Below are 15,564 nucleotides of genomic sequence, written 5' to 3'. Positions count from 1 at the left end.
GCAGCAAGAAAGCAGAATCTCGCGGACCCATTTTTCGAGGTAACCGGCGATGAGCTCCTCGTCGGTGGGGTTGAATCTGAATCCGCAAGGGAGGAGGGCATCGACTGATGGTGGTCCTCCTCCGCGCATTGTGGAAGGTAGGGTTTGCAATTTACGGTTGACGGTTGGAAGTTTCGAAATCTAGAACAACAACTCTGAACCGGAGGAGTGCGTGAGATGAGATGAGGCGGGAGATGTACGAGGATATTCTTGTCTTTCCGCTGCCTGCGCTAAATATTAGTTACCAAATAGCAGTAGGAAGGAGAGAGATTTCCAAATAGGAGGGGTATAGACGCCAACGGCGACGGCGACGTAGGATGAGCTGGCACGACTCCATTGCACGGAGCTTAATTCCCAATACAAGGTCTTTTTATTTTTTATTTCCTATCTCTCCTCTCCTTTCCTCTCCTCTCCTCTCCTCTCCTCTCTCTCTACTTCTACTCTAAAGCTCCGGTCTTTCTCTCTCCTCTGCTCTCTTTGACCATATTCTTGATCTCAAGGGACGTGAGGAGATCAAGGAGGGAGCTTTTGGGATCCTTTGAGGTCTAAGATAACCCAGGAAGGGTTTTCAAAGGATTTGGCGGTTTAGAGGTTCTCCTGATTCGATGCCGATATCATTGTCCGTTCTTCTTTTCTTCTTCGTTCCAATTGTTTTTCTTATTCTTTTTCGTCAAATGAATGAGCCTTTGCGTCTATCTTTTGTTGCTCATCACCATAGTTCTTGCCTCACTGAAAAGAGCCTTCCCGCCTTCCCCCCCCCCCCCCCCCCCCCCCCCTCTAATTTTTCGTAAGTTCTTTTTGAGTGAAATTGGAAGGAAAGTTGGATTTTTTTTTTCCTTCCCATTTTTTTGGGTTTAAGATAAGGATTTTGATCCGAGGGCTAATTGGTTTTATGTGTTCTTTCAGTTACAAAGTCAGGCAATCACGACCTTGAGAATGTTGAGGGAGAACAATGACAAATTTGATCTGATTATCAGTGATGTCCACATGCCGGACATGGATGGATTCAAGCTTTTGGAGCTTGTTGGCGTCGAAATGGATCTTCCTGTTATTACTTATTAGTAAGATTTTTAGTGAATATGAGAATTTGTTTCATCTTTCCTTCTTAACATTGTCTTGTTGTGGTTGTTGTCTTGTTGAGCATTAAACAGTTCAACTGACAGTGGGGACAGGATTCTCATAGGACAAGATCAGGACTTTTATGTTCTGTTCTTTACTTTGTAAGTTGATACCTTAGTAAAAGACTCATGGGACAAGATCAGGACTTTAAATCTGGAAAAGCTACAGACTCTATGAATGTTGTAGTCACAGAACTTAAACAACTTATTCATTCATGCAGTGCTGTCAGCGAATGCTGTAAACCAAGCTGTTATGAATGGAATAACTCATGGGATGTGCGAGTATTTGTTAAAGCCTGTGCGGATCGAGGAGCTTAGGAACATCAGGCCACATGTTATCAGAAGGAAGAAGTTTGATTCTGGACAGCTCAATAAATTTGATAATGGGGAGGATGCTCAAAAGTCAAAACACCCAGCTTATGGATCCTGAAGATGAGCAGGGTGTGGCTGATTGGAGTGGAAAGCTTAGCAAGAAGAGGAAGGAACAAAGTGAAGAAAAGGATGATGATTCTGACAAAATATTAAAATGTATAAATCCTATACACAACAAATTTTGATCTATGTTCTGTAATGCCATGACTTCTTATTTTGCATATTTTGTTCAGAGACTTTTATAAGTTGATGCTAGCAGCACAGAGAGATAAAGGAAGGTCAAGGCACAACAAAGGTGAAATTTTCTCTGTAGAACAATTACAGCATGCCATACAGGTAGTCCTACTTTCCTGCTACCAATGGTATATTTTATCTAAGATGAGGAACTAATATGCAATATATCATTATTTTCTTTTGTGCTTTAGTTAAATTTTCTTGGAAAAAGAGTTGTTTCTTGAGGTGAAAACTCAAGAAATTAACTCTTTTTCTAAAACGGAGATTGTAGTTGCAGAGCAATGGTACATTGATTATCAGTTTATTGGTCTTGAGGATGAAGACTCAAACGGAGATGTTGGCGATAATGAGGACGATAATTTGATGGTTATGATGGCAATAATGACAGGGAATTGAGTTCTGACTATGGCCAAAATGATCAACATCAAGATGTTATTTCTATGTTTAGAAACTCAATGGAGGTAAGAAGATCTATATTTTTCCTCAGGACTTGTTAAGCTCTCATGTCAAAGCTTCCATTTAAATTGAGCTCATTTAAATGCACTCAGTTGTTTGTGTTGTCTGTGATCATGCATGTTGCGAACCATGTTTAATTGAATGAAGTCAAACTTTAGTTGGAATTCTTTCTTCCCAATCCAATTGAGAACCACCAAGAAGGAAAATGATTCATATGTTTATGATGCCTGAAAACCAAAGATGATGTTCTTGAAGCCTCCTAACTCTATACATCTAGGTTAGGAACACAGCATATCGAGAAATTCTGGGCATAGAAATGCATGACCCATTATTTTATTGGAGATGCAAAGTTGCAAACCAGTTTCATTGTAGACAATCCAAGTTTGTTGAGTGTTCTTAAAGCATAACTGAGAAAAAAATCTTTACATTTTCTTCATATCTGTCCCTTCAAAGCATTTGGTTTCTGATTATACATGTTTATGTCTAGATTATATTCAAGAAATTTATCTCAATAGTTCTGATAACTTCTTTTGTATAAATGTGATTCCCAAGTATGGCAACTAATAACTACAGAAGTCCTGAACGCAACTAGCTAGATTCATTTCTTAGTTTCATTTTAGGTACTCTGTACTTTAAACTTGTCTACAAAAATTGAGTGTTTGTTAGTGAATTAAGTTAAGAATTTAAGATGCAAATATTACCTTTGATGTGACATACAAAAGTTAAAAATATATTGGTTTTGAAGGGAAATTAGAAATATGTAGGAAAAATAGTACTAAATTTTTTTGCACATATTAAAGTTAAAAAATATGGAAAAATGAATATTTTGTTTTTAAGCACATTGCGGGATTACGAGCATGTAAGCCGCAAGCGGCATTATATTTGCATAATAGAAAGTGATTAGTGGGCTTACAAGTCCGCAATTGCCATTATTAGCTTATAATGAACATTTATTTTTTTAAGCTTATGAGGTTGTAAGTCTATTGCTTGCTTGGTTGACAAGCCTGCAAGTCCTACTATAAGGTTTTCTTTTTTTTTTTTTTTTTGGAGAGACCTGTAAGTCCATCGCCGTCTTAGCTTACAAGCCCTGCTATAAGGTAAGGTCATTGTTTTTTTTTTCCAAAAGTTGCGGGCTTGTAAGTCTATTGTTAGCTTGGCTTACGAGCCCGTAACCCTACTACAATGTAAGGTCCTTTGTTTTTTTCACAACCCTACTACAAGGTAGGGTTATTATTGTGTTCTTTTAGTTAGTCTTGTGGGTTTATAAGCCCACGTGTAAGGATACATTTTGTTTAAGAAGTCCTAAATATTGCAAACTTTATTCAGAAAAAGTGAAAGTAAGTTATTACGGGCTTATTTCATAAGCTCGTAGCCATCTTATAAGTTATTGCAGACTTAATTTTAATTTTTTTTTAGGGAAATTGAGGATATATGAGAGAGGATTTGAAATAGGGTGTTTTATTACTTTAATGTGATATGAAAAAGTGAAAAATATTTAATCTTTTAGGAATATTGAGGATATGCCTTTCAAATAGTACCAAAATATTATTATTAAATTTGAGAAACATAAATATAAGTCATTGTATGTTACAAACCAGATCTGGAATGATCCGTTCGTAAGAAAATTATAAAAATTTAGGTGGAGGTAGCCTCGTGAGTTAGGGTTCTAATGGTTTTGGTTTCATCTAAATCAGAGGTCTGGATGAAAAGATAAAAATAAAATAGTGGAGATTGGTCGGAGGGTAGAATGGTAATTTTCGACGTTGTAGTGGTCGTCAAAGGGTGGTGGATGGCCGTGTAGTAGGGTGGCTGTTAGTGGTAGGAAGTGGCTAAAGTTTGGATGCTTGAAAGGGATCTATGGTTATGATTAACTCCTATGAAGATAAAGACAATTTAAAGGATAAAGTAAAAAGATAAGTACAAAAATAATAACTGGCTAAACTCAGATTTTTCTCAATGATCATTATCAATACATGTCCACTCCTATTTATAGGAGTAAAATCCCTAGCGGATTGATGTGGAATTCAAAACAGAAAGATAAAACTAAGTAACTAATTTGACTTGACTCGACCTAACCCATGTGGTCGGATCGTAACATTTTAGAGGTAAAATTATAATTTGAGAAAAATTTAAATTTACACTCATTTGCATTTTCTCTCTCCTATCTCACGTCTTGAACTTGGCTGGAGAAAAAAACAATGTTAGTTACTGAACATGGTTAGTAGTCTCTTATCAAGTTCAGGAGAATTACATGGCCTTATACCAAATAGGGGCTAAAGATTCATCCTTGAATGGAGATATATATATTTTTGAAGCATGGAGAAATTATTGTCTTACCTTTACCTTGTCTTTTGTTGAGAAGCTAAAGATCATTTTGTTGGAGATGCTTATGGCTAGCTTATAACTTTGGAGAAACTTAGGTGGCATCTGGTTTGAGTTCATGGCTTATCCCTGAATTTGGTTAGAGACTCTTAGCATGTTCAATTTCAAATACTACGTTTTTTCTTGCCAAGTTTAATGGTGAAAAAGGAGAGAGAAAATATAAATAAGTTTAAATATAATTTTATCCTTAAAAAAATATTTTTTTAAAAGTAATTAATATTTTTCACTTTTTCATGTCGCATCAAAGTAATAATGACACCCCTACATCAAATCTACTCATATATCCTCAAGGTAATCTTTTTGAACTCTCTGGCCTGCTTATAGTTTGGGATAAACCCATAGCACTTAAAAAAACTTAAACAATAACTTATCCCAAGATTGAGATTGATAATGAAAATTCCATCTTTTTTGCTGCATGGAAAACAAGTTGCAAGTAACAGAACAATTTAAACCAACCTATCAAGTCCCACAATGAAACACAGGAGAATGCTAGATAATTTTGCAAACATAAACAATTTCTAAAGATTGTCACCACGAAATGGCTATAGAAGGATTTATTAATCATTATGTTCTATGAAAATTTTATTCCATATAAGCACCATTTCCTAATATTGGGCAATGGTCACCATAATAAAGGAGATATTTGTTTCTCATATGTGCAGCTCAACTGTTGCTGAGGCACATTGAGGTTATTTTCAAACAGCCCCAGAATGCGTTCGAACGCGTTTGACTTAAATACTTCAAATCTCAAAATTTTTTAAACCAAATATTATCAAAACTTGTAGATATACTCTTATACATGAATAAAAACACTTATAATATTTTGTACACTATTGCCAATACTAAAAAGCTAACAGATGAAATATTTGCAAATGCTTTCTTTCATATCAATTGGTCAATTCTTGATTGTCGATCACAATCTAAACGATCCATAAGCTGTATTTGTCATTTACTTCATCTACCTTCCTAGTATTTCATGCTTTACCTTTAATTGCATTTCAATCATTCAAGTAAATGAGTCATACTTATAAAAGAGGTAAGCCGTAAGCCATAGGTCAGAGAATCAGATTGTTATGTTAGGATCAATTCATCAGTTTCCTCTTTTCAAGTACCTGTATAAAGGTTCAACTTTGTTAAAGTTGTGACTTATGTACAGTCATTTTTCTGTTCTTCTTTATCCTTTTAATTGTTTTCTACTTTGGTCCTTCAAAATACTTGATGTGAATCTTCAGCAATCCTTTTGGCTACCTTCCACTAAGAAAGTAGTCTCATTCATAGGAAGGTGGGAATAAGAGTTTTCTTGGTTGATAAGATTTTTGTACATAATATTGTGTCATTTTACTCTGTTTGCATCACAATGCCTTGTGAATTCATGTATATGCTTCGATAGACTGCAGGTCTTAGTTTTACAAATTGATGCATGTTGCACCTTTTTTTTTTTTTGTCAGAGGAGAATGTAAAGTCCATCTATAAACCAGAGAACAAATTGTGGGTGTCAACATGAATCAATTGCCAATTGGCATGTACTGTGCTGACAAACTGTGGACACTAGGTGTGCTAGCAGCACTTAAATCCTTAATCTGAGTCTTCTGTTGGTTTTCTCATTCATGAAAACCTGAACCATATCATCAAACTCATATATGAGAATTGTATGCACATATTTATGTTATCGAATATAGAGCAGATTTGCTGGGAAATTTGTTGCATGAATAAATCAATGTTTTATAGGAATAATTTAGCTTATAAGGTACAAATCTGGAGTATAAGATAAAGCCTTGATAGTTCTTTAAGCCTATCAATTTATGTGAAGTATTCTAATGAGTTAATTGCTATATCTCCAGCTCATACACTTCCAGTAAGCAACTAGGGAGAATAGAATGAATCTCGTTTATGCATATTAGATTCTCCCATATGGCTTTATTTATTATCTTTATTATTTATGATTCCTTTTCCCCATGCCTTGTTCACTCTTTGTTGGTTACTTGGGAATTGTTTTCCTGTTTCCTCATGTTACCTATGTATTATGGATAGGTTTTCGGATGTGTAACTCATACTACAAAAGGTGCTTCAGGTTCATCCAGGTAGTTCCCTGGGATATCGACTGTAATTTGTATGTGGAAAGTTTAAAAACTAGATTAATCAACTATGAATACCATAGAGCATTAGTTACACCTTGATTATAAAACATGTCTAGATGTTTTAATTGATTGTTTATATTGCCAATATAAATAAATGTGTATAGTTTCTTACAATGGAATTTGCTCATTTGATAATGAAGAGATCTTAGTCTACCATGGGAAATAGGGGCCTCCCAGATTAGCCAAAGAGTGCCTATTTGACCACATGGAGCTTTCTAACTATTGAAAGCCCTAAGAGGTTACAAGCAAGGATTGACTCTTATTACCATGTAAAACTTTTCATCAGCTCTACCTGTCTTGAAATTGGCTTGCAGTGCTTGCTTCAATTTGTATTTTCAGTTGGAAGAAGAGAACCAGATTAGCCTTTCCTATGTTAAACCATGCCAATTTGCGTCATTAGATTTTGATATTGTCCACTATCTCAAATATTTGGGCATTGCCCCCTCCGTCCGTAATATATTCTTTGGTTCATATCCTTATAAATGATTGATCTACTGGAGTCAACCTTGCTTTTAGATTGCTATAGATCTGTTTCCTGAAAATAACTTGGGAGAAAAGAGGGAGTTTGGAAGAGGGAGATAGACACTGAATTATCATCTCTCCACTGATATTGTGGTCATAGCACATTAGTTATGCTAGTTGATTGCTTTACTTTTTCCCCCCCTTTTTATCCCCATTTTCCTCTCTTGGCAACATGGGAGAATATTTACTTGTTTAAAGGGAAAACAGCTGCAAGTCTTGTAGAACCATGAAGTTCATATCCATGAGATGGTTGTAGGACTTGATAAACATTAAGGACTATGAAGCTTTATTCCGTATGGTGCATCATTTCCTAAATATAAGACAATGTTTGTCACCACTTTCAACTTGCAGTTTAAATTGCAGATGTTGAGGTTTTCTCTCTCTATTGTCAGCTTGTCACTCAAGCAAATACTGCTTTTATAAAGTAATGTGGAATAATGCATAAGAGATATAGATCATAAGAAGGGAAACCTATTCAAAACTAGTATCTAAGGGAGGGCCTAAAGAAAATATGATACTAATTTTGAAGGTCCTGAGATGAGAGTTTTACATATGAGAAAGTAAGAAACATTTGCCTGTAAACACCTGTATGCAAGTTGAATGACTTGTATGTTAAGGCATTTTAGTATGCTCCTGCACTGTTTTAAATATTTTATATTTTTGTCCTTTGGAGTACTTGATCTGGACCTTAAGAAATCCTTCATAGGAAGGCAATTTTAAGATTTACTAGATTGTTTGGTGGATTGGAAAGCTGAACATCTGATTCCATTATAAGGCTATGTAAGTTTACGTATCTGCTTCCATAGGCTAAATAGGCCTAATTTTTTCTCATCAATGCTTCCTCATTGTACCTTATGTTGTCAGAGAAGAAGGAACTGTCTTTTTCTATGAGCTAGAGAACATCTTTTTATCTATGAGCAAGTCCATGTCATGGACTTAAAAGGATCTCTTGAGATTTCCAGTTTTTCACCTTATCATGAGTAAGAGACACCTTATCATTAGTTTATTATTGCTGAGTGTCTCTTCCCCCATGCATGAAAACCAATCATATTTGCAAATTCATTTGAGTACATTGTTAGGTTCTTTTAATCATTACTCACAGTAGACTAACTGGGATTTACCTTCTTCCAGAATAAAACAATTCAATATAGTACAAAGACCTACCAGGAAATATCTGTCAATTCAATTCAATTATGCTGGAAAAATAGTATGATAAAAATGAGTGGAATGAGAAAATGTTCTCTCAACCAAGCCCACAGTATTGGGTCCACCAAATTTCTCTTTCTCTATGAATAAAATTCCTAGTTGAATGAGTCCTTATTCTCCAATATATGTATATTACATGTATTTCAAAGTTTCAACATCAAGTATTTGTACTAGATTTTCCCAATTTTAACAATCTAACAGGTCAGGATTTGAACAACTTTCACTTTATGTTAAGTTTGTTGAGTAACTTGAGTTTGCCACATTTGATCTGATTACGAAAATTTCCCACCAGTTATGATTCATAAATTCTGAGTTTGAACAGGTTAATTGGTTGGAGATTCAACTCAACTGATGGTGCAGCCAAAAGGTTATCAGGAAAGATGAGTCATCATTTTTTAAGCCTTTTGCCATAAAAATGCTTTCACCTACAACTGTGTTATATGCATGCATTACTTAATTACTGATCACTGGGATGATGAATCCATTAGATGACAAACGATTTACATGCATGTATCAGTTAATTGTTAATCACAAAGGATATGAATACTTGGGATGGAAAGTATGAAGATCAATCAGCTGATCCCTTCATGATTTGCAACCAACAAAAGTGGCTTCTATTCCGACTTCTTTTGTTTGCTTGTGATAAACAAGTGTGTGAGTCAAGCATCCTCAAAATATCTTCTATTTCAGTCTATGTTCCTCTTGAAAGATCAAACAAGTGATAGATGATTTGAAGGATCATTAAATAATGAGATGTGTAAAACCAGATTTTGTCTTTATGCCTAGATTTGTCCTCCATTTTTTCTTTTTCTCAATTGACCTTTATTATTGCAGCTTGTGTTCTTATTCTTTAGAAATACATAATTGTGGACTAGTTCATATTATGTTATATTCTGCTTTAGATCTTGTCATTCTTTCTCAACTTGCTAGTTGATCAGCCTCAGATGATTGTGAATACTAAACAAATACTTCAAAAAAGTAGTCAAGTCAATATCGGATTAGATAATTTTGACCAATATCATCTGTTAATTCTGATTGATGATGGAGAGAGAGTGCACGACAAGACTACAATTAACTATTTGTCTATCTGTATGTGTGCTATACAAAGTACATGTACAAAGTGTGTGAACCAAAGCATATTTATTATTTGGCATATTTTTGCAATTGTAGCTATTAAAGTTTTTACCATGTCACTAAGAACTTTCATACATGCAAATGCAAAATCATGAAAACCAGGAGTTCAATTAAATATCATACTCTTATCGACAGACACATTGCAATATTGCACATTAGAGCATCAATGAGAAAGAGATACATGAACTGATCATATGCACAAACCTCTCCATGTATACTGTCACACAGTTGATGAGCTACACTACATGGACTCTCATGGAACATTGATTTGCATGTTGTTCAGGTAGTCATCTGCTGCTATTCTATTGGAAGCTGTTAGTCAGATGCTTGAAAAGAAGTAGAGATTTATGTCTAGCATGAGGGATAAGAGCCACTCAGATTAGCCAAAGGAGATTGCCCACAAATCCACATGAAGTTTTCAGGTGGATTAAAAACCTCAAGTGGAGATAGGCAAGTCATCCTTGGCTACCAAAGAAACTCTTTATCTACATGTAAGACCTATCTTCCAGTCTATCTGTCCTTTGTTGGGATGCTAATGCTTGCTTCATGATGTAGTTATACTTTCAGAAAGTATACAATTCTCTATATCTTCCTCTATTGCCTTTGGTTGTTTATACTTTTATATCATCTGATCTTCTCCATAGAGAATATATTCTTGTGCTAATCTTGGGACCACTTCCTCTAGCTACATCACTTTGAGTTTCTATCATTCCCCTAGGGCTCTGGGGTGGATAAAGAACTTCTGAAGGTAGAATAGAGAAAAGCCTCAATATGTTTTTCGTGACGGCATCTTGCAGAAAACTCACTGTTGAACAGGGTTGTTTGGATAAGGGTTCAGAGCATGGGAGGTTTGATGCTTTCTTTCCCTTCCTTTATTGTAGTCTTTTGACATTCTCCACCTTTGGCAGGACTGGGAGTATATTGACCATGATTGAAGGAGAAGATGCCCAAAAATCTTATAAATAATTGGATGCTTCCAGTATCTCTACAGTACTACCTAAATTCACCATAATGAAGTCAAGTAGCACTCACCAACAGTGCAACGAAGGGTAATATCTTCTATTTTTAATATAGAAGTAACACCAAATGAAACAATTGTTTGAATTTAAGTCTGCACCTTTCAAAATTTGAATCTGCAACTTTCTTTGGAACGCCCACATAATAGTTAATGACCGATAATAATTCTATGCCGGTGTTTGAATGCATTGTGTAGCATTTCTACTTCGACAATTCAGCATTATAGGGCTCTCCAAAATTTGGAAATCCTATCAAAATGGCCTCCAATGCTGTTCAAACACCATCTAATAGAACAGCTGAACATCGATTGAATTGATATGACTTCAATCTTCTTTGCTGATCTGATATTAAGTTATTTTGTACCTAGGGTGTCAAAATAAACGATTCCGTTAGGGTGTCATTATGTGCAAAAAAATAATTAGGAGATCATTATGTATCATTATAGAAAATGGTAATACTGTTAAACTCTGCCTTTATTTTCTCAGTGGCATAGGCCAGTATGTGCGAATTGCAATAAGATATATGTATGTGAGAGTATATGTACAAGTATCTCATAAGTACAAGCACATAATCAAACAACATAGGAATGTATCACAAGAGTTTTAGTTACTAATTCACAATATACTGATGGCATGCCTCTAACATATAGCAATTCTCTAACACATGGTAAATAACAATTAATATTCTACAAACTGATCTAAATTACAGCTTATAATTTATATTATCTACATTAAATTGTGATGCCTTAGCTTTATAGTTTATAATTTCCTAGGAAAAATTTAAAAACAAATACTAATCAAAGAAATCACAAAAAGAACTATTGATATTGTAAGAATAAAACCTACTATCTTTTGTGTCAGCTAAATTATGGTGAACTTTTTTTATGTACTAGTCATCAATTTTAATAGTATTATTATTAGGTTTAATTATATTAACATTTTCTGAACTATAGGCTACTATAACTAGACCCTCTAAACTAATAGGGAGTGTGATACTCCTTTTTTTTTTTTTTCTATCCAAGTGGCATTATTCTGCATTCTAATTGGTTGTTATATAGAGAATACAAATACCTATTTTATCCTTCATTGCTAATTGACTGGACGTGATTTGATTGGGTTTAGATTTGGGTTAAGGTTGAGGAAGAAGAAAGGTTTGGGTTGGAGTTGAGGTAAAAGAAGAGTTTGGATTTAGGTTTGAGTTGGGGTTGATGAAAAAGATGGGCTCAGGTTGAGGTTGATTCAGATGAAAGCTTTCCATTGGGGGTAGAGAAGAAAGAAGAGAAAAAAATGAAGGAATGGGTTGGGTTGGGGTTTATCTAGATGAAAGCTTTCTATTGGGGAATGAAGAAGAAAAAGAGAAAGGAAAGAAGGAAGATAGAAAAAGGGTATTTTTGTCCTAATTTAAAGTATATTTATATTCTAAGCGCATATCCTTTAGAAATTCAAATCATATGTGACTATTTTTAGTCAAAAAAAATAAGATATCAATATAACGAAAGGGCAACACTGCAATGCTCCGATAGTTTAGGGGAGCTTGATCATAGTGTTTTAAACGGCGGGAGTTACTGTAATTAAATCTTATTATTATTATCAAACATTAATTTGTACTTTGTAATATTTATAGAATATTTATAAACTTATTTTGACCAATTATTTATCAAGATTTTGTAAACAAAACAAAAAAAAAAAAGGAAAAACTTGAATGTTATCTGGATATAAGGAGATGAGCAATTATAACCACTTGGGCCCTATTTGGGCCATGTAATGTTGACAAAAGTTGGCAAATATAAAGTATTGCATGCCATATGATATTAATATAGTTGAGAAATTTACTAGAAACACCCCATATTTTATTCTTATTATTATTAACGGCCAGCCATATGCGTAATTATCATGCAGCCCCTACAATTTACTTCTAATGCTGAAATATATCCTGATATTAGTTCTTTTAATAACTCTGAGCAAGCTTTTTAGAATTAGACTAAAAGTAGAAAGGATAATGTTCCTTTAAGGTAACAATAAAGGTGTTTTTAGGTCTTTTAATTTATTTATTTTTAGGGAAAATTTTATTTCACCCTTCTTTTGACCTTATTTTGTTTGGATCCCTCCTTTTTTTTTTTTTCACTTGTCTAAATCTCTGCCATTGGTTTTTGTCACATAGCCTTCAAGGCTTCAAGTTACTTGTAAAACCCAACACATTCACTAAATTTAAAAAGATCTTCTCTAAACCTTTCTTTCTCGACACCGTCAATAAGGTCAAACACTAAAGGGCCGATTGGTTGGCGGTTTTTATAAATGCTGCATTAATAGATACAGTGTCTAACTCAAAAATCATTCTTTCGTTTGGTGTATCGAATCTAACGCTGTATTTTAAAAAATTGAAATTTAATATTGAAATTATTGTTTGGTTTGACCCGTCCTCTTCTCTCATTTCAATTTAAATTTAATATTCTATTTCAATTGAAATTTGATTTTCTTTTAGTCGAGAATATAGTTGTAGTCTTTTGATTGTAAGAAATACAATCAAATACTTATAATTATAATATCAAAATAGTATTATAAAATACAACAACTAAATACTTATTATAAAATACAGCTAACCAGACATGTGTTTAACGAATACAGCATTATAAAAGAAAATATGAAAAAACCAAACAACCCCTAAGAGAAGTTATAATTTCGGTAGAATAATATGGTAGAACCCAAGATAGGCTCTTGATCTCTAGTAAAGAGGAATTTACAAAGGAAAAAAAATGCAATATTTAAAAGAGAAATTTCACTGTTACAAAATGGAAGATGATCTTCTTCTTTCTCATGGACTGTTCTTCTTATTTTTATGGGCTTTTCCTTGCCCTGATGAGAGAAAATGAATGATGGATGAGCCACTATAAGGTGAGAAAGCCATAAAATTAGTAGTGTTATAGGTAATTTTGGTATTTTAGAAGTGATGTTTCAGAGACAAAAGAAATTCACTAGAAAATATCACCCCTTCCTGTTTCATTGGGTTAAGGGATAATTTATTTTCACCCCCTAAACTATCATCATTTCCTACTAATAACTCCATAATTTTTATTTTTATATAATGACTCCTTAAATTTTTATTTTGGTATATAATGATCCTCTATGGAAAGGGTCGAAGTGTAGTATTTTTAATAGTTTAAGAGATTTTTATGTACCAAAAAAAACTTTAGAGAGTCTTTGTGGAGAAGGGTGATAGTTAGAGTGAAAAGTGAATTATTCTTTGGGTTAAAGTTAACTTGTGGGTTCTTCTAAATACTTATAATAAAAGACAGGATCAATTTTAGATAGGTGAAAAAGAAAGAGTTTGAAAACAAAATAAGGAAAAGAAATGCAAAATAAAATTTCTTTCTCTATTTTCAAAAGTAAATAAGAATAGTACTCTTCCACCGTTTGAGTATTATTGTCTTCACAATCGTATAGGAACTCATAAAACTCATAAACTTACTGATCAGCCTTTTCTCAAGTTGAAGTAATCCTTTATTAAATAATAAAATTAATTTTGGTTCACTCTTTTGTTCATATATTTTTTATATGAAATCTAATTGATATTATCTTATATGCATTGGAAAGCTTTTAGTCTTCTATAACTTCTTTTCTTATGAATATCTTTAAATTCTATTTGAGGGTTAAAATTCATCGGAAGATGACAGCTTCAAAATATTACTTAAGCAATTGACACTTACATAATCCATTATTAAATAATAGAATCAACTTCGGTTCACTCTTTTACTCATATTCTTTTCATATTTACTCTGATTGATATTATTTTATATGTGTTGGAAATCTTCTTATTCATTTATCTAGAACTTCATATTCTACGAGTATCTTCAAATTTGACAATTTCGGAGGGCTTAAAATTCAAATTCGACTATTTGAATAATGAACTTAAATTTCGGTCATCCTTTTGCCCATATAATTCTTATATGAATTTTGATCGCTATTATATAGGTTAATTATAGCTACACCCCTATAACTATACCCGATTTTCACGATCACGGCCTAAATTTTTTTTCATTACCACGTCCCCTATAAACATTTGATTTAAGTGAAAGGGCACACTAGTGACGAAATACACCTATTAACTATTGTACCCCTAATTAATATTCACGATATTATTAATTTTAAATAAAAAAATTAAAATAGTACATTACATATAATTACTCTCAAATAACTTATCTTCTCTCTCCACTTATCTTCTACCTTCTTAAGCATTAGGCGTGGAGGCGAGGTGGGCAAGATCGCAATCTAATCAACGCTGAGATTGGACGACAGAGATGCCTAAGATTGGGTTGCCATGGTGAACTACCATTTGTGTGTCTAGGGCCCAAGGCTTTGAGGCCAAGGAAGGCCATGCAAAAGGAGGTGGCGAAGGTGACCCACTAATTGCTTCTTAGAGTTGAATATCCATGTCCGACTCGGCGCCAGCAGGAAAAAGGTCCCATCTGAAAGCAACGGCGAAGATTGTGATCGAGGCAATCATGTGGTTGATGTCATGGTTGTAATAGCGGAGCGCTCACTTTGCACGTGCTTCAATGCCTAGTGCCAGAAGACAAAGGAGAGGGAGAGGAGAAGCAACAACGGTGGATGAGGAGAGAGGTGTAGATCTCGAGAAATAAAAATTAATATATTTTTCTGCTGGGGCAAAATGAAATTAATATCTTTTCTTCCAAATGAGGGCATTTCAATTATTTCTCATTTGACATAAATGTCACATATACTAAGTCTGTGAATAAGGTAGACATTGGACTAAGAGATAGAATAGAAGTAAATTCGAAGTTTACCGGAGGGACATTGTAATGAAAAAGAAGTTTAGGCAGTGACCGTGAAAATTAGGTATAATTCAGGAGGTGTAACTATAATTAACCATATTTTATATGGGTTGAAAAGCTTATTCAATCCTTTAGGACTTCTTATCATGAATATCTT

General features: G+C 34.0%; 1 long non-coding RNA gene across 4 annotated transcripts; it reads left to right on the top strand.

Annotated features, from left to right (window-relative positions):
* Positions 1-443: 443 nt before the first annotated feature.
* LOC140768847 (uncharacterized) lies at positions 444-15,177 on the top strand. 4 transcript variants are annotated; one of them, XR_012105805.1, is made up of 9 exons: positions 444-658; positions 946-1,100; positions 1,191-1,259; positions 1,379-1,685; positions 1,763-1,865; positions 1,955-2,224; positions 6,633-6,682; positions 8,790-10,650; positions 14,848-15,177. It is a non-coding gene; the product is annotated as an uncharacterized lncRNA (long non-coding RNA). The 4 variants fall into 4 exon arrangements; XR_012105807.1 differs by lacking the exon at positions 14,848-15,177 and having other exon boundaries at positions 8,790-10,092; positions 10,510-11,016; XR_012105806.1 differs by lacking the exon at positions 14,848-15,177 and having other exon boundaries at positions 8,790-10,092; positions 10,320-11,015.
* Positions 15,178-15,564: the final 387 nt, after the last annotated feature.

This window comes from Typha angustifolia, chromosome 10 (genome assembly GCF_048772165.1).
Source record: "Typha angustifolia cultivar Huaian chromosome 10, ASM4877216v1, whole genome shotgun sequence".
NCBI lineage: Eukaryota > Viridiplantae > Streptophyta > Magnoliopsida > Poales > Typhaceae > Typha > Typha angustifolia.
This window is presented reverse-complemented; position numbering and strand designations above follow the sequence as displayed.